The 22,916-nt window shown below is 39.6% G+C and overlaps 1 protein-coding gene across 2 annotated transcripts in view; it reads right to left on the minus strand.

Annotated features, from left to right (window-relative positions):
• The window catches only part of MAP3K13 (mitogen-activated protein kinase kinase kinase 13), a 69,109-nt gene extending 48,236 nt beyond the window's left edge, over positions 1-20,873 (minus strand). For both annotated transcript variants that reach the window (XM_026855500.1, XM_026855501.1), the window contains exons 1-2: positions 20,765-20,873; positions 718-863 (exon numbers count right to left, since the gene is read on the minus strand). The gene's annotated coding sequence lies outside the window, so the exon portion shown is untranslated. The remainder of the gene's footprint in view (positions 1-717; positions 864-20,764) is intronic.
• Positions 20,874-22,916: the final 2,043 nt, after the last annotated feature.

Raw genomic sequence — 22,916 nt, forward strand, 5'->3', positions numbered from 1 at the left:
AATCAGCAACAAGTGATTCAGCTAATTCGAGCACCTATGCAGAGCCATTACCTCCAGTAGTAAAGTTGGAAACTACTTCAGACATTTGACATTATTTTAGAAATTATGAATAGCTGCTTGAAAACAAAGAGCTAACAGCAGATAGTTCTTACATTACTGAACCTGTAACCTGCTCAGATTTCGAAATGAATGACAACTCTGTATTTTCTGGAACTTTCCTGGTGTCTCTACTCCAACTACAACAGTCTGGATTCCTGTGAGGATGTCTGCATTCTCCAGCCAATCACCAGATTATGTACAACGAAAAAAGTACTTAGAACAATAGAAAAATACTGTATCAAAGTTATCCCCTCACAAAATGAATAAACATGAATTAATAGATTCAAATGCTTTCAGAGTTGAAGTTATATTTGAAAAATCTCAAAACTCATAAAATTAACTTCAACTCAGCCTATGCAAACACCCCTTTGGTACCTGTCCCTTTCTATTCATTCACATCTGAACTGGTTCCCATTTGGTGTCTGAAAGTGAGCAAGTTCAGCAGTGAAACAGCTATGGACACAACATAAAACAAGAAGGTAAACCTACCTCATTCCTATCACTGAAGGGAAAACATACCCAAAATTTAAGGACAATTGCAGGAGTGGGTACATTATTGTTTCACACCTCCCCAATTCTGACTTCTACTATGGTTTAAAAGGCAACAACTACTGATACCTGATCATTTTTCCAGATGCGCTGAAAGCCCATGTCCTCTTGGCTTACTGCACATGTGCCTCCTCTTCAAGTCAGATAAATCAAGCTGTTCTCTGAAGTTGCACCACGAGTAACATATAGGACAGTCCTGCACTGAATTCTTCTCTCTAGAAAGAACAACAAGAAAACTCAAAATCCTACTGAACAAAAATGTATATAAATAAATGCCACCAAGATCAATCCAAAACATCCCATTAGCACATCCTGATGTTATGTGGCACATTTAAATGCAGCAGAAAACATCCAAAATTAAGTATGCACTTTCAGAAAGAAGCAGAGAGTAGAAAAAGACCTCAACAAATTTTATACATCCTTTCTTAGCACAGGCATAGTCTATAATCCTTTTATGGTACAATTTTAATCTAAATTAAGCAAGCAGCTCCAGTAAAAGAGCTCACGGCTTTCCATATTACAAAATTACAGCATTCAGGATTGTATTAGACTTTAAAATAACACACTTCAAAATAATCTATTAATAATTTTTTAAGCTTAATTTTATACCTAAACTCCAAGTTATTTGTTGGGTTGTTTGTTTGGGTTTTTTTTTAATTTTAAGTGAATTTTAGGAAAAGCCTAAGTTATTACAGTTCTCCTACATATATATACAACTCATAATACCATTATTCCTTCTGCTACCACATACTTGCAAGCAAAGAGACAACAAATACTGAGACTTCCAATCCTGAGCCTACTGCATCTTCTTCCAGCCCCACAAAAATCAAAAGGCTGCAAGACTTAGCCCAGTTCTTCATAAAACTGAAGATAATCAACACCTTGAAAATACAGAACTGGCTAATACTAGCCTTTAATGCAAACACTAATTGGTCTTAAAAACAGATTACCTCTACCTGCAAATACTCTCTTCCTTATATCCTTAATCATTACAGACACAACAAGGCTACTACAACATTGAAGAAGCAATTCAGTAATACCAGCACAACTATCCTGCCAGAATTAAGGGGCTTCAAACAACAAAAGCTATGTGGCCTTACAAAAACTCTGGTACCATCTCCCTGATGTTATGTACCACATACAATTCAGATGGTCTCTAAACCACTCCCAAAGGTTGGGAAATTCAGCATATTCCTAATTTTTGAAGAAGAAAGAATAAGCATCACGTCTTCCCCTCCCACGTCAAAACTGTATACTTTAATTTAACCCAAGACTAACTTTCAGAATTATTTTTTAAATTATGTAGGAAACACAATATGAGATCTATAAGAACAATCCTCAGCAAGAAAGAAGGTGCCACCAGCATTCTTGTATAGGAGACAGCAATGACTATCAGCAGGAGCTGTTTGTTTTTGAGGAGTCCCTCCCACAGAACAATTCACTCCACGCTCTTCACAACTTTTTCTGGTATTTTTATTATCGCACATTTAATTACTGGCAGTCACATATTCTGAAACAATCACTTCTGATGGTAACACCAGAAAAACCATCTCAAGAGGACAACTGTGAACTGGTCATTACAATTACACATACAACTTGACAGAATAACAGTTACACTGTGTTACAGGAAACAAACATGAAAATCTTGTATTTGAGAAAAACAGTTTACACAATCATAGAAACTGAATATTAAGTATGCTTTAAAAACTACTAACTAAGGAACAGCAAAACCAAGTGCAAAACCAGCTCTCAGCACTGATAGCTCAATTTGGCAGACATTTGCTGGTTCTTCACTAACAACACTATAATTCTTGTTGCCACTGTCATTTCATTTTAGCACTGTATTTGTTCTCTCCTTACCTTCTCTAATTTGTCACAAAACCAGGAAAGGTAATTCCCAATAAGAGAAAGTTTGTGAAGTCAGGTTGAGCTACACTCAGAGGCTATATTTGGGCAACAGAAAGGAGGAAAATGATACAGCAATATTCTTGCACAAGAAGTATCACTTTGGAACCACTGTTGCCCTGTACCAGCCCTGCATTAACTATTCATTTACAGACTAATTTCCAGGTCAATCACCTTCCTGGAGGCAATACACTGATATTGGCACACAACTGCATTAAACCTGTTCACCCATTTACACCCCTCCACCACCAGCAGCAGAAGGTAAATCTACCTGTGCACCAAAGACTCTTGCTGTGCTTTCACAGTGTTAAGCAAGTGGCAATGCTCCTCGTGGAAGACTTCTCCCATCTTACTCAACAGTTTGCAGAGAAAAATAAAATCCCCAAATCAGAGAAGTCAGCAGAACTCTGCTGTACGCTACCTCAAGTTGAAACAACTGGGCATCAATACCAGCATTATTCTAGTAGGAGCTGGTGCCTAAGTGGTTTTACAAAAGCAACTCACTGGCCACAAGGACATGTCCTGGGATCAAGATGGGGACAACACAAGCAAGAGTGAGACATGGCATCCAAATTCCTAAGAAGGGCAGACACTTGACCACACCAAAGCAGATGAACATGTATACACCTTGTTACAGATCATATCAAACACCTAGCAAAAAACCTTCTAGAAATAGAGAACATACCACATAGGTATATAATTTAATTCCTAATTAGCACACTGCTGAGAGCAAGTTTACTAAGCAGTTAATAACTCCTTCAACAGAGGTAAGGAGGAATAGTTTAAGATAAAAACCAGAGCAAACATACATACATTTTAACAGGCTTATTAGACAAACTTCAGTGTATACTTTTTTGATATTAAAAATGTAAATATTTGCCTTTGTTTACAAGAAAATTATATGGTTCTATTCAATCAATTAAAAAAGCCCAAAAGGACAGTAATTACAATTTTCACCACTGTTTTAAGACAGGAATAGAACATGTAAACACAACAAGGTTTATTTTCCTGTTTAAAAAAAAAACATTGTTAGTAGATACTAGAGATGAAACAATAATACAAGCTTAAGAGAATCAAATAAGACTGTATGTGATTACATTATAGTTTAAACATAATTCACATATATAGAAAAACAGCACATAAAATTGGAAAGATGTTCATAAAAAGCATGAGACACTAGATGCCCAAAGTTGGCAGAATGCCATTGGAATAAATTATTGAATTTCACATGAAAAAATACAGCTTTCTAAGGACAGATTTTAAAACATAATTTAATAACTGCTAGCAAAAGGTAGTAATTGTCAGTACCCTAGATAAGAAAGGACTTCTGGGGCTGAAGGACTTTTATCACCAGATTAATTTAGCTCTTCCCCCACTTCCATTTACCACCACCTCTTTACAGTATTCTGTTGGCTACACCTGCTTTCCAGATTCAACCTGAAAAATTTTACGCATCTATAAGCCAATACAGAAGACACCATGGTATATCAGAGATTTAAACTCTTAAGAATGCATAAATGCACTTACCCACTTGGTAAAAACTGTTAATGCAAATAGAACAAATATAAAACCCAATTGTACGTAATACAGAAATCATACAAACTGGAAACAGGGTTACAAAACATACCTGCTGATTGGATTTTTTTCCTCTAACATAATCATCGTGGACCTAAGGAATTCTTTCATTCTAGTATTTCTCATTCTAACAAAATACCAGGAGAATTCTAAGTATTTGGATTCAAACGCTAACCCCGGCAGATGGATTTTGTTTAAAGAACTGAACAAACAAAACATTATTTGCTTCTAAATTCTTCTACTTGTGGTGAAAGCCAAGCTGTACTGAAATCAATAAGACTGTTAGCATTGTTTTCAACAGAGCTAGAATTTAATTTCCTGTGACCAATTTAAGGTCTGTTAAAGATTCTGCTAACCACTACAACATGGTTTTGCACTCTCACAATCATATCTATAGTTCAAAATCAGATGCTTTGTGAAAATAAATACTTACAGGGAGAGTTGCATAAACAGCATGAAAGCAGCAGCTGTGTCAGAGAGCAAACTTTGTCCCCAGTCTGGTTGCTCTGCCTGGATTAAAGCTGATCGTGTACAACACCCAGGCCTTGAAGCCTTGGGAAGTTTCTACCCCAACTCAGCAAGGTGGGAGGATTTGTTATTTTAACCGCTGGCTGATAACAGCTTATCAGCAAGTTTTCAAAGGTTAAACTCAACACATTTGCATGGCAAAAAGTGCAAAGAAAGCATAAGGAAAATGTTGAATTAGTGTTCCCTCTCCTGCTGCAGCAGATCCCTCCAGCAAGGGCCAGAACTATTTTTCATACACCACAACCTGCAGTACAGTCCAGCAAAGAAAGTTAAACCAAAACTCCTGTTCAAAGACACTGTAACTGAAAATGTCTTTGGAAGCCAGTGAGAAAGCAACAAAAGTGCTTTCTTTCAAAGGAGGAGCTTGCTTTGCCTGCTACATTCGCGCTGTCTGCCATACAGGATGGAAAAGCTAACTCAAAATCTTTAAGTTTGGTCCTTAAATACAAGGCAATTTTATTACTGTTGCCAAATTTATCACTTGACACCACAGCTCCATGACAACTCACTGGAAAACAAAACCAAAATAAAATCTTAAATTTAGGGACTGCTATGATTTTTTTATTTCTGTTGCATGCATGCTACAGAACCGTAAACGGCTGATGCAACTTTAAAACAGAAAAAAACCCAGAGTTACGGACTCATTACTAATTCATCCTGGCTGAAGCTGCATACCAGCAGCTGCTGCCTCTCTCAATTAACAGCAAATATTGAACAGTATTGTCATTTAACGGTGTTTACTGCCTGCTGCCCTGTCCTGTCACATTTTCAAAGCATTCTGGCACAATTTAAAGTATCAACATTAATAAACAGAGCTTTGTTTAACCCCTTACGTATCAGAAGAGTTCAGAACAGAAGTGCTTTACTCACTTCATACATTCATTGTTTGGCAATAGCTGAAGCCCGAATATGCAAGGTGCCATCAAAACGGTACTTGTAATTCAGAGGCCCACAGGGTGCTTGGCTTTCACAGAGGTCTGAGCACAAGTGAGAAAAATGATGGGAGTATCTCCAGCAGAGCAGTTCTCTTCATCAATGAATGCCAAAAAGATGAAACAAAAGAAGAGAAAAAGGAGACTGCACATTAAAACAAAACAAAAAAAACCCAAAACAATTAAAGAAAAAAAAAAATCAAGGTACAATCATTCTGTGGGGAGATCAGACCAGTGCTGTGATTCCTAATGACCCCACCTCTGCACAAGGAAGTCAAAAAAGCCCACATTTACACCTTCTCTTCCTACCCTCCAGTGTGCCCACAGCCATGCTGCCTTTTGGACAGACTGCTTTTAAAACAAATGATTCTACAAACAATGCAATCAGAGCAAGCAACTGGAAACAATGCACTTCTCCCACGATGCCTCCGCAGGTACTTCAGTGGCCTACTTGCTCTCTGGTGTCAAGTTTGCTGGAAGCCACTTAAGTACAAATGACTGTACATATTTTATATTTCATTTACACAACGTGTTCCCAAGCAAATCAGCAGGCAGTAGCATCCCAGAGGCTCTCCCCTATGAACTTAGTGCCAACTGGGCCAGGGCCAATGCGCAGACACTTGCAACCTGGAGAGGGGATGCTGAGCTAGCCGAATTAGACTGCAAGGTGCACACCGGCAAGTTAGATAGTATGTGAAATGATCAAGCAACTTCTGCACTGCATTTATTACAGTAAAGCTAGAATAACGCCATTCAAGCTGATACTGAAATCCGAAGAATTCCATTATTTCTGAGGTACTGGGCCATTCTGCAGAGGAAACTTCCTTGTAAGTATGTAAGCTCCAAGAAGTGATGCTCTGAGGGACTCGTCAAACATAGGAGGGAATGGCTTTGCAAATTGGGCAAGTAAAAGTAGTTTCAGGATCTGGTCAGGACTTTCTGAGCCTCTGCAAGCATACTTTTCTTGGTTTAGCTCATTTGGCTGCAAGTCCCATTTTCTCAGGTTCCCTTATCTGTATCCTATGCAACTCTAATATCCAGTCTGGTTTGTTAGGAGGACTCATTCCCTTCAGGTTCCTCCAGCACCTTTGTGCCGATAGTGTCTGAGGTCTTCAGATATATTAGGTGATATGACTAATACCTGCCATCTGTTCACTGTTACCTTCTCCCTCTCCTCTCCTGAGGAGGAGTCATCAGTGAAGTGCTTGTTCTACTTGATCTATTTTAGGAGCGTGGGCTTTTAGCATCCATGCCACACTGTTTTAAGCTAAAAAAGTTAAACCAAAGAAGTAGACCACGCTCTTGCAGGAAAGATTGAGCATTTGCAACATCCCTTAGGTCCTGTGGAAGTCTCTGACTAGACTCAGAAACAAACCTCTTTTCTGTAAAAGGTATCTTTACTCCCAGTGTACCCCAAAACAGAACTATTGCCCAGGCTTCACTCCAGGCTTCAGGCCACAGAGGAACCTGCAGATAAGATCCAGGCCTTTGAAGGTATCTGACTACTCTCTGCAGAAACCAAGTCAGTCAACATAGCTTACAGCATCAGTAAGTAATACACTACAGCACTGTGTTGCCTGGTTTGAGAAATAAGGAGCTCCTACTTAATTACACCACCTCGGTATAGACTGCTGAAAACAGAAAAAGGTACAAATAACTGAGGCCAGACCACCGCCCATCAGACTGGGGTGAAATCTTCTAACTCACAGGGAATATTAAGCATTACTTATACCAACAGCTGCTCCCCATAAACTACAGTTAAGGAAAAAAACAAGCTGGACAAACAAAGGAAAACATGAGCTGAAAGGGAGAGAAGCCAACGGAGCATAATTTTGCTGTATTTCTTGCAGAAGCTGTGTTAAAGTGCAAAGAAAAAAAACATCACACTGTAGGAGGCCGAAAGACTTGAGATGGAGCAGTGAGGAGTCTCTGGCCCCATAAATGTTTAATTTGAGCAAGGCAGCAGTTTCATAGTAAGCATACTTCTTCTGCTTAACTGCACACCCCTGCTTTCATTTCTAAATGACACAAAGTGAAAACATAAGTATAAAAATAAAATAGGAGAAAAAGAACAGGGAGATTTTTATACCTGGCACTACAGATGCAGCATGCACAAGCCAGCAACCTACTCAGTTCTTTCCCTTCACTACTGCACAGTGCAGCAGCACAAGGGCTAGCAACATACACAGAGCTCTGAAGGCAGTACCTCAATTTCACAGCTCTGACAGTTCAACACAGTGCTGGGGATAATATCACCTGAGAACAAGAGCTATTGCACTGCACCTTTGAAAACAGCAAGCGCTGCAAATCTCTGATTAAAGGCAGAACATTGCCTGCTAAGAAAACTGTGAAACTGTAGAACCAGAGAATGAAGATACATGTGGAAATACAGAAGAAAATTAATTCACAGAGCCCTGGGAACAGAAAAGGGACCTACTTGGAACTGTTAGTCTTGCAACATTTTCCCTAAAACAGGGGCCGATTTTCTCCCTGTCATTTCCCTTGCAAATAAAACCCATCAGTAAGGATCACCCCTTCCCCATCATTTCCTTAAGTTACTCCCATTCCACTCTAAACGGTAAGCTCAGACAGGTTAAATACATTTGTAAGAGGGAAAAGGTTGACAATTAGTGTTTCTTCCTGCCTAAAATGCAAGATGATCCTAAAAAAGAAATTAATGCATTCCATGACCTCTATGAGATCTCCACCTCCATTTTTCTTCCTTTTCCTGCTCTTACCTCCCACAGACTGTCACCTGATCGCTATTATCTTCTTCTTTCCCCTCCACCTTCGGAGAGAAGCCTATTTCCCTTCCCTATTTATATCTTTCTCATCTCAATTATTTTTCCTGCTTCTGTGTCCACTTGCTGAAATTCATACAGCTACCTCTCTCCCCTCTGCCATCTCCACTAGCATATCTAGTCTTCTTCCCTGCCTCCAATCCTAAAGAGAAATATGGCTTCATAAAATCAAAGGTTCAGTTAAACCCAGATTTCACCTCAGCAGCATAACCGCATTTTGTTAAAATTATGTCAGTTATCCCAAACCAGCTAGCCCTAAGTACGGAATGGACAAGCATCAAATAAGAGAAGGAAAGCCCTTTGCTTAGCTTTCCTCACTCCCAGCATCAGAGCCTAATATAGCTGAACACACTGGCACGCTAGGAAATAGCAAACAACAAATGCTACGGAGTCTATTGAAATCTGTCCAGCCTCTGGAAATCCTCCACACAACAAATGTAGGTCATCAGTGAACATAGATTTTCTCTTTTAAAAGTATGAACAGATTAAAAAACACATATACTAGCATTCTCATATTTTGCACTCTCCTCAAGGTTGGGAGTATATTTCGGAAAGTGACCATGAGTCTCAGAAGCAGTTCCAGTGAGTAGTTTTCTTCTCTCCTGAGGTGGTGAAAAAAAATGAAGAAGAAACAGAAATCCACATCACAGCCTCAATTAACCTACAAGGACACAATTAAATGTTGCAAGTACACCCACATCACTGCAATTAGCTGCTGGCAACAAACTTGCAAAGCCAAGAGGGCACCTTGGGGTCTTCCACATACACCTTACATAGGAAGGTATCATCACTGATAAAGCAAGACCTCAATTTTCACTGCTGGCTCTTTTGAATTTTCAGCTTCCTAGAAGCTGATGACACATGGCAGTTCTCCTTGAAAAATGGTGACCTTTGCAGGCTTCTGGAGAAAGGAGCCAAATCCAGTAGCAAAACAATACAGATTACCAAAATGCTGGTGTGCCACACTACTCAAATGACGGAAAACATTAAATATTGACACTGACACATTATTATATGATTCTACTGTAACTGCAATCTCCTGTGACACAATCATGCTATTTTTTCTTATGGGAAACTCACTCTGAATACAGGACAGATGGTACCAAGTAAGCGAAACAGTTGTCCTGTTTCTTCTCAAGCACTGGTTAATGACCTTGCCCTTATACAGAAGCTGCAGAAGGGAGAACACCCCAAGGAAGCATTCCATGGACAGACTCACAAAACATCTCCAGGAGATTCAGTCTTAGTCACATTTTGTGACATTCAACTACAGGGAGGATCCCTCCTTACCAGGATCAAGGTGACCATAGTTACTCCCCAGATCAGGACCCTCTGTCTCAGAAAGCACAGACACATGAAGTAGTTTGAGACATAACTATGCAAAACCTTCTGCAGTGTTACTTGAGCAACCAGTAAAGCTAACAGCCGTCACCTGAGCTACATTTTACACCTTATTTCTCACTGAAGAGCCAAAAGCAAGCCTCCCTAACATCTCCAGCTGACAATAGCAGCAGTAGCTCCATTCTTTCAGGACAAAACTGGCTGTAAATATTGGCTGAAAACATTTATTCCTGCTGGGAACTGGTAACTATCTTTAATTGTTGGCAGCAGTTGTGGGCCAGAGGAATCTCTCTTGTGCCAAACAGCAGACAAAACAAAACAAAAAAATTATTGTACCCTGCATATACCATAATATCTACATTGCCTTGAAGGGGCCACTGTGTTTGTGCTTAGGCTGAAAGTGAAAAAATATTTAAGACCAGCTATAATCAACTACTAAAGCTACCAAAAAGCAAAATTACTGAAAAGGTGTGCTCTGTCTTTTATGTCACAGATTCAAAGGTGAGGAAATACCACACAAGGGTATGTGACCAAAACACAGCAGTGAATCACAGGCCTGCAGGCCTGCACATGGACAGTGATCCTAGTCAAGATTTTTCTATCATTTTTACAACATTGATAAAGTTCAATCCAAAAATACAATCCCTGTTTGCTAGAAATGTATTTCTGACTGAGCACAGTTAATAAAATGACACCATGAACAGAAAATACAGATTAAACAATGCTCGTGTGTGTGTGAAGTTCAGCCACATCAATATAGCCTGTCAGACATTTTTCCCAATCTTCTTTAACCAGAAAGGGTTCAGGAGTTCAATAAAGTTTTTTATCAGAAATTCCTCACACAAGCTGAAGCTTCTATTTATCAACTTAATTTATCAATATAAATTTGATATCAATTTAATTTATCAATATAAAAAATAATTTATCAACATAAAACAATTTTTGGAAAAAAAAACCTATTAAAGTTCTATTGTGGGATATCTTTTCTACTCCTACCGGTTATCTGTGTAAGCTGGGTTGCAACCTGAAGGTCAAAGCTACATGCTGACATATATTTGTTGACTGTCCCCAGAAAAGCCAAGAAAACAGTAAAAGGAACACCCAGAAAGAAGTCCAAAAGACAACTTGGTAGACCTGAGGTTTCCACAGGAAGATTCTAACTGGGATATAAACACAAAATAATCCTGGAGAAACTGTCATATTCATCTGCTGAAGAACTGTTAGCCATTATATAGGAAGATGACAATCTGAATTTTTAGCCTGGTAAACTTTAAGGATGAAGAGATGGAGAGCAATAGCAGGTGGCCTTTGATATCAAGGTCACTGCTATTGCATCTTCAGCCCATATTCTCTTGCTCCAGGTAATCACTTGATCTCACATGATTCCCAGAAAGACCAAATTCTACTTCAGAGATTGAACGAAGCTCAAGAAACATTTTCTATCAAAAAACATCTTGAAAACATGAAGCAATCAGAATGATGCAGCTTTCTTCACCAAGTGCCCAGGGTAACAAAAGTAATCAAGATAAAGGCACAAAATAAAGACTTTGACTGTAGATGGTTAGTGCCTAATACAGGTATGATTTTTCTAGGTTGGGTTTTGTGAATATAATCATCTGAGATGACATGAAGGACAATTTTCTTTAGCACATTAGAAGAGCTTGCTGAGAAGAAAAGAACACAATGCTCACTTTTGCTTCCCCTTTGGGTTTGCCTTGTGTCATCTTCTCAGGTTGATCAAACCTCTTCCTTCCCACATGCTTCATTGGGAGGCATTACAGAAATAGACTCATTGCTCTGAGCAGTTCAAGAGCAATGTGTTGTACAGATAATGAATCTCAACTACACAGGAGGATACGTATTTTAATCTGAGAATGATAGAAACCAAACTTGATGCTGAAAAATGCAGACCAGGGAGAGTGAGAGAGAGGACTGTATCTTTACCCAAGCATGAGAGCAGTTTCTCATGCTCCACACCAACCATCAGTTCAGAATGAGGAAACAGGCAGTGGAATTCTGTTCCCTAGGCTCTAAAATACCTACTGCAAGCCTAAACACTCTGGTGCATAGTCTTATTCTGGTAAGAGCATGACACAGGAAATCCCTAAAATGGGCTAAGTGTAGGATAGAACAAGCAAATGAGTTGCTCAGGACTATTACATTCAAAACCCATTTGTCAAAGGGAATCACTGACTGATGGAATGAGGTATGGTGGTTTCTGAAGAGGTCAGCTGGGCTCCTTGTCCCTCTTTGTGTCGATCCTGACACACCAACAGTCTGCACAGGTAAGAGGCAAGAGTTTAGCCATGAAGAGTATTGCTACTGATTACCCATGAAACCCTACAGAGTGCTGATGGGAGAACAGATACACCACTACCAGAAATTATTCCTGAAGATAAATCCTCAAGCACAGTGATGAGTTCCTTGAGAGTTGAGCAGAATATCTTTTCCTTTAGTGAAAAGCCCTATCATTTCTTCTAACAGGTAGTCAGTCTATTGATCGTTGACGTGGATAAGAAGGCTGACACCAAGAAGCATAACGACCACTGGTCTCAGCTACTGAGCAAACAGCCTTTGCATATGCAGCCACATGTGGGGCTGTTGTCTGATACCTAGCCTTCTACATTACACCCTTTCATTCCTTACAGTTGTCGTTACACTCACACTTCAAAAAGAGACTAGAAATTCTGCTTACTGAGTAACTCCCAGTAAGTCACTACAGGTTGTTACAATGAGAAAGTTAAAGATACGTCTCACAAAACCCCACATTTTCAAGCTCCTGGTCCTTGAATAAGCTGCTGAGAAATTTTACTTCTATTGCACTACCATAATCAAGTATCTCAAGACATGGCAGGAGAAAAATACAATACCTTAGGAAAAGGAAGTGAGAAAGGTACATTAAGAAGTAGTTGATGTCACTTCTCCAAACATTTAAGTATCAGTGAGACAGTGAAAGGGGTCTACTAGAGCTTCTTAGTTGCTTTGCCTTCCCTGCTCTGAGCACCATGAGAAGCAAAGCCATTGGATCATGGTAGGTCTCTTGTGTAGCCAGTGTATTGTGATTTGGTCATACTAGGTTGGAAAAAAAGGACTCATAATGGCTCAAGCATCAGGCTTGATAACAGGAAAGAAGCCTTTCTTGACAAACATGCAAGTCAAAGAAAATCACATACTCCTTTGACCTGCACATCTTACTGTAAACCCTCAGTCTGCATTTTAGGTTTTTGGTTTTTTTTTTAAAGCACCAGGAAGAGTTAAAATCATTCTTAATCCACTTACATGCTTTGGCAACATTAGCCTATTTTCTGGTTTTACTGGTAACTGCTACTCACCCTTCTTCCTTTCTAAATTCTGCTACATTTGTGTACTATGCCCTCTCACTCACAAGAGTGAGAGCTGACACTTCCCTCACCCTTTTTTCCCCTTCCTATTGAAACCTTATTTCCACTGCTCTAATAGTTCTTGACTTAACTGGGACAAGGAAAATTATTCTGGGCTTCTCCATCCTAGCAGTCAGGCTATTCTGTATTAGCCATCCAGAGTACTGAAACATCATACTGAAGCCCCAGGCAACCATACTAACACTCCCTTAAATTCATGGTTTAATAAAATTGCCCATTTTTACTGGACATGTCTATAGCTCTGTGTGTATATATATATATATATATATATACACACACACATACACTTTCTTTTTGCATAAAAATGCTTCAGTGTTAATAAAATTCATAAAAGTCTCTTCACTGCTACACATAGCAAAGTTCATTTAACAGCATTCATTCCAAGAGGTCCCAATTTCTATCCAACAGTAAAATATAACTCTTTCTTAGGCAATATTTTTCCCCATCTTTTCAAGCAACATGCAGAAGCATATATAATACTGAAGAACAGAAGTCCTAGTAAATATTACACACTAATAAAATGTAAAATTGTATCTACTAGTTTAGGCATGCAGCTGAAAGAGCTGACATTCAAAAGGTGGCTACACTGATGCTCCCTTGGCCTGTTTTAATCTAGGTTAGCACATCCACCTCCCCAGAAATGGAGGGGAGGAATTTTTAAGTAGGTAGGATATAGTGTTCTCAAAATCTGGCCTTAACTTTGTATCATCCGATGCCCAATACCATTGCATGAACATAGCTCTCTTTAAGGGATGCAAAGTGTTTGTGTACAACCCCATTTTTCACAGCAATGCAATAAGAATTTGGTTCAACTCATCTATAGCAGTAGCAGTTTTCAGACTAGAAAATGTGTACCTCTGAAAATATGAGCTCTTTTCAGAGTAAACCAAAACGAAAACCTGCAGTGACATATATACGAACTCCATTACAGAGCCTTGCCATTTCCTGGTGCAGAAACAACAAAGTGAAGCTTTCTCTTATATACTATGAGAAAGCAAATCTCTTGCATTTTTTAGATGGCACGTCCCATAAACTGCCCATCATTTCAACTGCAAGAGACAACACGCTAGATAAATGTATTATTACTTTCTAGAAAAGTGCATCCAGAAAAGCCTTTCCTTTGAGTCACAGTACCTAACTTTTGAAACTCTTCTGTCAGGCAAAAGCAGGGCTGGATTGAATTTCCTGGCATCTACACCTGAAACAACGAACCATGATTCAAGTTTGCCACTAAATTATGCTGTTCAGCATCTCAGTGTACAATACTCCCCCATTCACAAACAAGGAATTAAGCACCAGCTCATTTTGCAGTCTCCACTTCGCCCATCCTGACACTGGAAACAGAGCACTGGCAAGGGCTAGTATCAGTAGGGAGCAGAGCAAATAAAGATACCAGTATAATCACTTTGCAGATAAGTCAGCCAGTGCAAGCACAGCTGTCTAGAAAATATACAGTGGAGAAGCAGGAATGTACCAAAGCATAGGTAGGAGATCTATTAGACCTGAAATTACACATACCGAGAATACAATATCCTCTGCTACCACTGCAACATTAAGTTTTCCCCTACACTCAACCCACACCCCGTTTTTGGGTGGTAAACTATGCACACTCAGTTTACACTTCATAAATAACAGCTACAACGGACAATGCAAATACATATACACATGATACCATCCGTGTGTCCCCCAACTCCCCTACCACTCTGAGGTACCTGCCAGCATCAGGCTTCAGTTTGCATCCACAAGTCATCATACTCACCATCTCCTCTACAAGACCCCTTTGAGAGAACGAATTCACAGCACTTGCTGTAATAAAGACCAGGTCAGCACAACTTCAACACAGAGAAGGACTGTCAACTGAAGCTCTCTCCAGCCTGTCCTGCCATTAACAAATACACAGTAAAAAACACTGGTACATCCATTGGATCAGCAAGTGCGTGTGAGGTTTGGGTGGAGTTTGGGGACTTTATTAATTGTTTTGGTTTAGGTTTGGGGTTTTTTTAATCTCAGCAGTACTGTGTCTAGTAGTGTTTACAGGAGACATTTCACAAAGAATTATGATCCTCTCACAAAAAGGTACACAATTGTATCTGCAAAGGTATAACCACAGTGTTAAAAGTCTGAAACCCTCCAGTTTATTGGAAGCCTTTTTTTCATCTGTGTATGTATATCACTGCCATGGGTATGCCCAAACCACCAGTGCTCCTGATTTCAGACAGCCCTGTTGAGATTCGGCACAGCTGATTTTCTGGCAGTGCAAGCATATTTCTAGGTGAAGTACAAAGCTGCCCATAAGGTGAATGGCACAGGCTCAGAGCCACCATCTTGAAACCTCTGTGACAGAGTGCTTCAAAGACAGGAACAAAAACTTGAAACCAAGTACCATGTTGATAGATGAAATAGCAGCTGAGATTGCCTGCACTTGCCTCCACAGGCTGTGACTTTAATTGGAGCATACTCAAGTGCTTTAATAACAATTTCAGAAAGACCAATAACGACTTCATTTATTTTTACAAAGCCTTTCTCTGCCCTCATCTTCACTGACTATATATGTCAGAGAAAGGTCAAAATACCTTAATTTTCTTCTGCACTGGACAAAAAGGCATGAAGAACTGCCAGGAAATTTAGCTTATTTCATTTTCACTGTGGCTTAAGGAAGAACTGAGGAATTTATTATCATCAAATTGACTCCAGCATAACCTGGCTGCTTTTATCAAGGTTGTGTAAATTAAAAAGATAAAACCAGAGCTCCACTTTCCCTTAGATTAAAAAGATGCATCAACTCAAAGATAGTGTTTAGATTTCAAGGAAAAATAAACTGTGGTAACAGACATCAGAACACAAGAGTTGAGCACCTTTCCAAACACAGCTATTTCAAAATAACAGATAATGCAACACCCATGCACCAGAGAATGGAGACCAGCTCAAGTGCTAAATGAACTAAGTAAAAGTTTCTCATGGACCTTATCAGTAATACTAAACTTTTCCTTTACTTGGGAGCACTGAGCAAACATAATTTTAATAGAAATGTAATTTTGTTTCAAGATGGTTAAGTGCCACATGCTTGAGAAACAATATCTTCGTATTTGATAAGGCAACATGCAGACACGTGATGCTACCTGGCAAATTTACAATGAATTGAATGCTGAACCTCTTTCATATTAATCAGTATCTAATCATTACACACAATCATAATGTAATCAAACATTTTTTAAAATACATCCACACAATATTTAAATGTAGGAAAAATATACCATAAAAATAGAATTGTTTTACTCAGGAAGCTGGAAAAAAACACCACAGGAATCTGAAGCAATACATCCTCTTCCCCTCCAAAGTGATTAAAGTTTTCTACAGTTTATTCCCTTAAGTGACAGCCTAATGTGCTCTGCTTAGCAAAAATTATTTTCTTAATAGCAGATCTTAATAAAAGTGTGACTTGGCTTTCAGACTGGACACTTATTCTCTAACTAAAGTGGGCTGCAGTCTCCTTCTGACACAGTGAGGTCCCAGATCAGGAATTCCTGAAGTTTTTTGTTTATGGAAAGTTAATTCCAGTGCAGCGGCTGTGTAAAACAGCTCTAAGAACAGCAAGCCTCAGGCTGATGTTGATAGTACAGCCTCCTTTGCCATTAAGTGAATCAGTCCCCAGTGGTAATATTTCACATCCAGTTGAAGCAGAACAAATGGTTCCCAACACAGCAAATGAAACATCCAAAAAAGCCTAAGTTCATCTAGCAACCAAGCTGTCAAATCCACCACACTAACATTGACAACAGCTATAAATTCAATCTTCCTCTAGGAAATTTGGTGTGTCTCAGGCTGCTTACACTATTTGTACCACAAACTGAGTTGCATCTATTGTGCTTCCAGTTTATAACAAGAAACCCCCAAAATCTCCAGAATAAAAAGAGATAACCCCATGATTAGTTGGACTTCTTCAAGCATCTCTAGAGGTGGCTGGAAGAGCTTCCCTTGGCAGAAGGAGATAAGCAATGCCCTGAAGACAGTATCAGTAAAAGCAAAGTAGTATCTAAAAGTTTAGGCAGTTCTCCTCCACAGCTTTTGTCTCTAGTTGCCTGGAGAGCTTCCCCTGAATGGTCTCAGCCATTCAGCACCAGAAGCATCCCCTCTCCCAGAGAAAGTAAGGATGGCAACTAACTCTGGCTGGGCAGGATCATCTAGTCTGTGAGTCTTTGCCCAAGGTTCAAACTGTCCATATTTAGTCAAGTTTTGTGTTAAACTGGCAAGTTTTCTCCCAATGAGATAAGAATTTAATCCAGAAACACTGAGGCATTTTCAAATCCCCCAAGGCCACAAGTGATGATATATCAGGGACAGAGAGACAAGAGAGAAAAACTAACAGGGACCCCTACGCCTATCCAAGGTATTACACTTAGGATAGAAGCCTGCTACAGTCTAATCCACATGAAAAATAGACACAAATCCAGAGCCTCAGCAAAACCCAGTGGTTATCAGATATCTCAGTGTGTGCACACTGGGAGTCAGTCTTATGGTACCTGAGTGGGCCGGTGGATAACTCGCCCAATTCCCTCCCTAGTAGAGTTTCCCAGTGAGCACAAACACTTGACATGCCTTGTTCCACCATGCAAGCTGCAAATCTCCTCTTCAAGGAGACAGCAATATATCATCATTACTCAGCCACCCTTTGGCTACAGCAGCTGCCAGAGAAGCACAGCTCACAGATCTCCAGTCCTAAAGCCCTATCTGCAGCAGCCAGCTGTCCTCAAAGCCAGTCAAGCAGGAATGAACTGCTGAAACCTCCTGCTCAAGCAACAGCTCAGGACACGGTGTGCTCTGGGGCTCCCACGGGAGGCCAGAGATGCACTTCCTCCGGTGCCCTGTCCTGCAGGAGGGATTGCAATCAGCACAGGCACCAGACCCAGCTTGCAGGCCATCTGGTAAACCACAATGCTGCCTCTGATCAAGAGGAGGCTTTGAGCCAAGAATCAGTACCAACTGTTTTACTGGAAACATCTCCAAATATTTTCCAGCTACCGTTGAAAATATCTCTTCTAACAAGACTGGAACAGCTACTAGCTCCAGTGGAGGTGTCTCTCTACAACTGCACGCCATGAGAAGACCCTGTGCTGACAAAATCTGCTGGCTTTGCGATAGCAGCTAAGAAAATAACAAACGAACAATAAGCAAGAAACAGGAGTAAGTACTCAGAGCAGACAGTATCAGGAATACCAGCCACTGCCTAATATTTACTTAATGACTCGGAGAGGAGGATCCATCCATTTAGGCTTACTAACCAGTATGTGAACAGGTAATAGGAGAGTTTATGAAATCACCGGGAGCTCAGCTCTTCCTGAACTCAGGGAACAAAGAAGCCTTGTACCAGCAAAATATCCTCTTTTTACTCTCCGTCTTTCTTTACCCTATTGCACAATCTTTCTCCACAGATTAAAGTTGTAGAAGAAAGAGGAGAGAGCAAAAGGAAGAGGAGGTTATTTCTGTTCATCCACATCAACAGAAAAGAACAGACTACAGCAGAACAAATTCTGAGCGAGATTCTCTAGATTTCCAGATTTTTTTTCCACAAAAAGGCTCACAGATAACATCTTTACCTTCAAAACATCCTTCATCCACACATGAACAGCATGTGGTTTAACGACGGACTTCTGCAATCACTCAAACATCACACGAGCTTTTTAATATTAACACAGTACAGGAAAATAACTTATTTTTTCCACATACATGGAAAACACTCAACTTACAGCTCTTGTAACAGATCCTACTTTTCTGTAGCATTAGATTAGCTTCTACATTACTAGGTAGAACGTGTGAAACATCAATAGCAAGTTCCTATTTAAAGTTTTTCAGAAGTTCTCAGTGTCTAACTACATATAACAGTAGAAACTCAAAATCCAGTTGTCCCAGCTCACAAAAAAAGATACTCAGTTGACCTCAGTTTGTACTTTCAGCACTTCAATATTACTTTTCCCCATACATAGCTGTAAGGAACACCCAGGGCAACACACTTACAATTAATGAAAAATTAATCAGAAACAAAGCTGGTGATTCAGGAACATGGACTCAGTACTGCAAATCACATTCCTCCATGGCTAATTTTCCATACAAAGTGCCATGGCTCTAATGTATATAAATTAAGTTACTCGTACATGTCCCCAAAACATTCCACATCTTATGCTATTGAATCTGAAGAGCACCCTTGCAATACACAGGCAACTAGTCAATACAAGGGGACCTTTTAGAACTTGGTAACACCATTTGGTTTGGGGGTTTCATGTTTCCATCCTTTTATGCAGAATTGTGGCAGATTATACCAGAGACCATGTAGCACAAATGAATGTGAACAGTATGTGTCTCTCCAGCTACAAGTTTTTCCTTCCTTGAGTAGTAAGGCCCCCTGACACTGCATCCCCTCCTACCTCTGTTAAGTATTACACTCTTGAGAGGCTCATCAGTACTACCAAATATACAAATATTTAAGAAATTTGCATGGATAATGAGACAGCTTCAAATCTCCAAAAACACAGGAATAATGAGTTCAGCATGAGCTGAATTTCTACCAGGCCTTTTTCTCCACAGCAAAAAGCATTTATGCACAGGAGGCCTGTGACTCCAATGCTAAATGTATTAGAACAATTTCTGTGCAGACAGAATGACAATTGACAACCACCTAAACCTATTATTCACCACTTAAATGCCACTATTAGCTTTGACTTCATAGGTGCTAGGTTGCTCATACCAAAAAAATAGAAAAATTAATTAACAGTAAAGTAACCAACAGAAAAGCAAATTTATTAGCCTAATTAGAAAGCAGAATCAATGCTGCTATGCAGGCAAACTTAGGCTTACGGCCTCCTTTTATATATTATTTATATATATAAAGTGACATTGAAGTCTAAAACAAGGTATTTTAAACCTTAACTGTTTGTCTCAGAAATCCTGGGTTTATTTCAATGTTGAGTGCAGGACTTACATGACATTTCCCATTTAGATTTCTGTTATTAAAGGATTTTAAAGCAATACCGTATAGTCACTGCCTACAGCCCTGAGGGGCTAAGTACAAAAATAACTTATAAGATACCACAAACTCTACAAAATATAATTTTGATTTAATTTCATTCAAGTATTATGTTCTTTACTTTGGGGAAATTAATTTACCATCTTTGATAGCAAGCACTCTTCTTCAGCTACTCTGAACACTGATAATATCATTTGAGGTACGACTGGAACAGCACTTAAAATGCCTTACCTAATTTAATACATTCAGCAAACTAAAGTTTCTCTTACGAACTTAACTTTCTCATCCTGCAAATAAAACACCTGCATTTCTTCCACTCACCAAAAAATAGCCATGTTCTAAATGGTTTGCCTCTTTCACTAAGCACTCTAGCTTTTTCAAGAGCCTCCAAATCAATAATAACTAATTGGTATGGTGGAAAATATTACCTAATTCCTACATATTTCTCCCAGTGATAAAATACATATTTTCACAAACGTGCTTCTATGAGCTGTGCCAGTCCAGAAAGGCAGTTGCACGCTAAGCCGAAACGAGGACAGATCTATCTTTGGGAAGACCAATGATCAAGACCCAAGACGTTGGGCAGCTCATCTGTCACATACAAAACCTACTCACCTTCAAGACATGTTAGTTTCCCAAGTGTGAACAGGCTCATTTTGGAAGATGTAATGGTCCATCAGTTTTTGTCCTTAACTCTCTTTGTTCCTCCTCTCAGAAACCTGTATTCTGGAGATAGAAAAAGAACTTGAATTTAAAGGATAGCTCTCTCAGATAAAGATACTATGTCACATAAACATTACATTTTTCCTGCTTTTTACCAGACAACTAAAAGGTCACTCGAAAACAATCTGATGGGTCCAGTCACTGAACTACTCTTATCTCAAAGGCAGCAGTAATGGCTTCTTTCTTTACCCCTGCGACCCTCACAGCTTACACATTTACCATCTACGTTACAGTAGCATATTGAGAATTTATCCTAAAGATTGGGAATGGGGAAGTGACTTATTTAAAGTCATACTGGTGCCAAAACTGAGAATTACACTGTTATCAAAAGTCCCTTTTCACCTTGTCTGCTACATTTTACATACTGACATATATTTACTACACCTAGGTTTATCTCAAAAGCATGAACACTGAACTTTTCTGCTGAATTTTGCCAAGGTTCCCTGGATAACCGATTAGCTTCCTTAACCTCATTAGACACACTTGATTCCAATTGTGCAGCACAACCAGGACACTTCTCAGTCTGCTTGGGAATCTGAGGAGTTTGACATATGTTTGGAAAATTAGGCTGAAAAGGCAAAGCAAAAGCACTAGGATTGTAAATGAGCAAATGATACATTAGAAACAAATTCCCTAGGAGGCCAAATTTTGCAGCCCAAATAATTAGATCACTAGCAAGAATCATCCCAAGTAGATAAATGGTGTGTTACAAGATTAACCAAGGTCATGTTCTTTTACATCCAGCTTTTAAAAAAGATTCGTCCCCTGAAAACTTAACCCTAGGGCTCCATCCAAATTAAGAATTCTTTGTCGATGTACATCAGTAGAAACTGAATCAAAGCACACCATAGCCTGTCAAGTGCTGACTGCCCAAGGAAAGGCCACATGCCCTCCAAGTGAGAGAAAAACACATTTGAAAGCCATCTAGACTGTGACTGCTGCTGCTGGATGTTCAGAGATAACTGCCAACTCATTAAAATCCAACATTAAAAGTTTATTAAATATGCAGACATTAATGGAATTGGACTAGCAGCTACTTAGGCAGATAAAATTTCAACACCACATGTCCTGCAGTTCCTGTTATCAATAGTCTGTCCTTTTGGAAGTGTCCGTGAAAGAGTCACAATGCTACTCAAGGCAGTGAAACCCTCCATCTCTTTCAGATTACTCACGTCAAACTCTCAAGGTTCCCACTAGCTAGGAGATCTAGGAAAAGGCACCTACTTCCCAATAATTACAGCTCGGTATATTCTAGCAATTTTCACACTTGACTGCTTGAGATGTAAAGCCCCCCCAAGATTTTTTTCCCCTTTGGTCATATCTGCAGGGTAAGTCCCACACCCCTTTGCAGGCTCACAGGTAGAGAGGTTTTGCATACATCCCAAAATCACAGTTCTTGCCAACTTGCTACTGGAGTTTGAAAGAACTACAAAGAGAGGAGGAGTAGAGTGTCATAAAGACAATACAGATTAAAGAAACTCAGCCATTTAAAAGCAACTCTCCTGTAATTTCAGGTGACTGCATACACACAACATGTGGAGAGCTCTGCTTGGAGCTACTCTTTAAACAAGCATCAGAGTCCTCCATGCAAACAGCAATCTCAGTACATTTTGCTCTACAAAATGCAGTTTCATTCCTGGATGACTCTGCAAAGTCCCAATATTTGGTGAGTACCTCCAGGTTTTTGCTGTAGAGTGACATCAGACTTGGAAGTGTTCTTCACTAATACTATCAGCATAATCTGAGCTAGTCCGGGGGGAAAGGAGGACAAGGAGTATATCTCGGCACACAAAGCATAAACAAGCTTCTAAGAGTATCTAATGTACCTCCAAGTGCCTTCCTCTCTCAGTAGTAGCTTCAAAGAATGTCTGGAAGATTTAATCCTCTAATTACACACACAAAAAAAAGTCTTCTCTCAACACACAAGTGTGGTATAGCACCTCTGCTGTGGAGATGGGAGGTTTCAGAAAACAGATTGAAATGAAATCTTAGGGAGCAACCTGGGAAAAGCATGACTTTCCAGGAAAGGACAGAAATTAAGGAG

The sequence above is a fragment of the Athene cunicularia genome (genome assembly GCF_003259725.1).
Source record: "Athene cunicularia isolate RWA chromosome 9 unlocalized genomic scaffold, athCun1 chr9_part2, whole genome shotgun sequence".
NCBI classification, from domain to species: domain Eukaryota; kingdom Metazoa; phylum Chordata; class Aves; order Strigiformes; family Strigidae; genus Athene; species Athene cunicularia.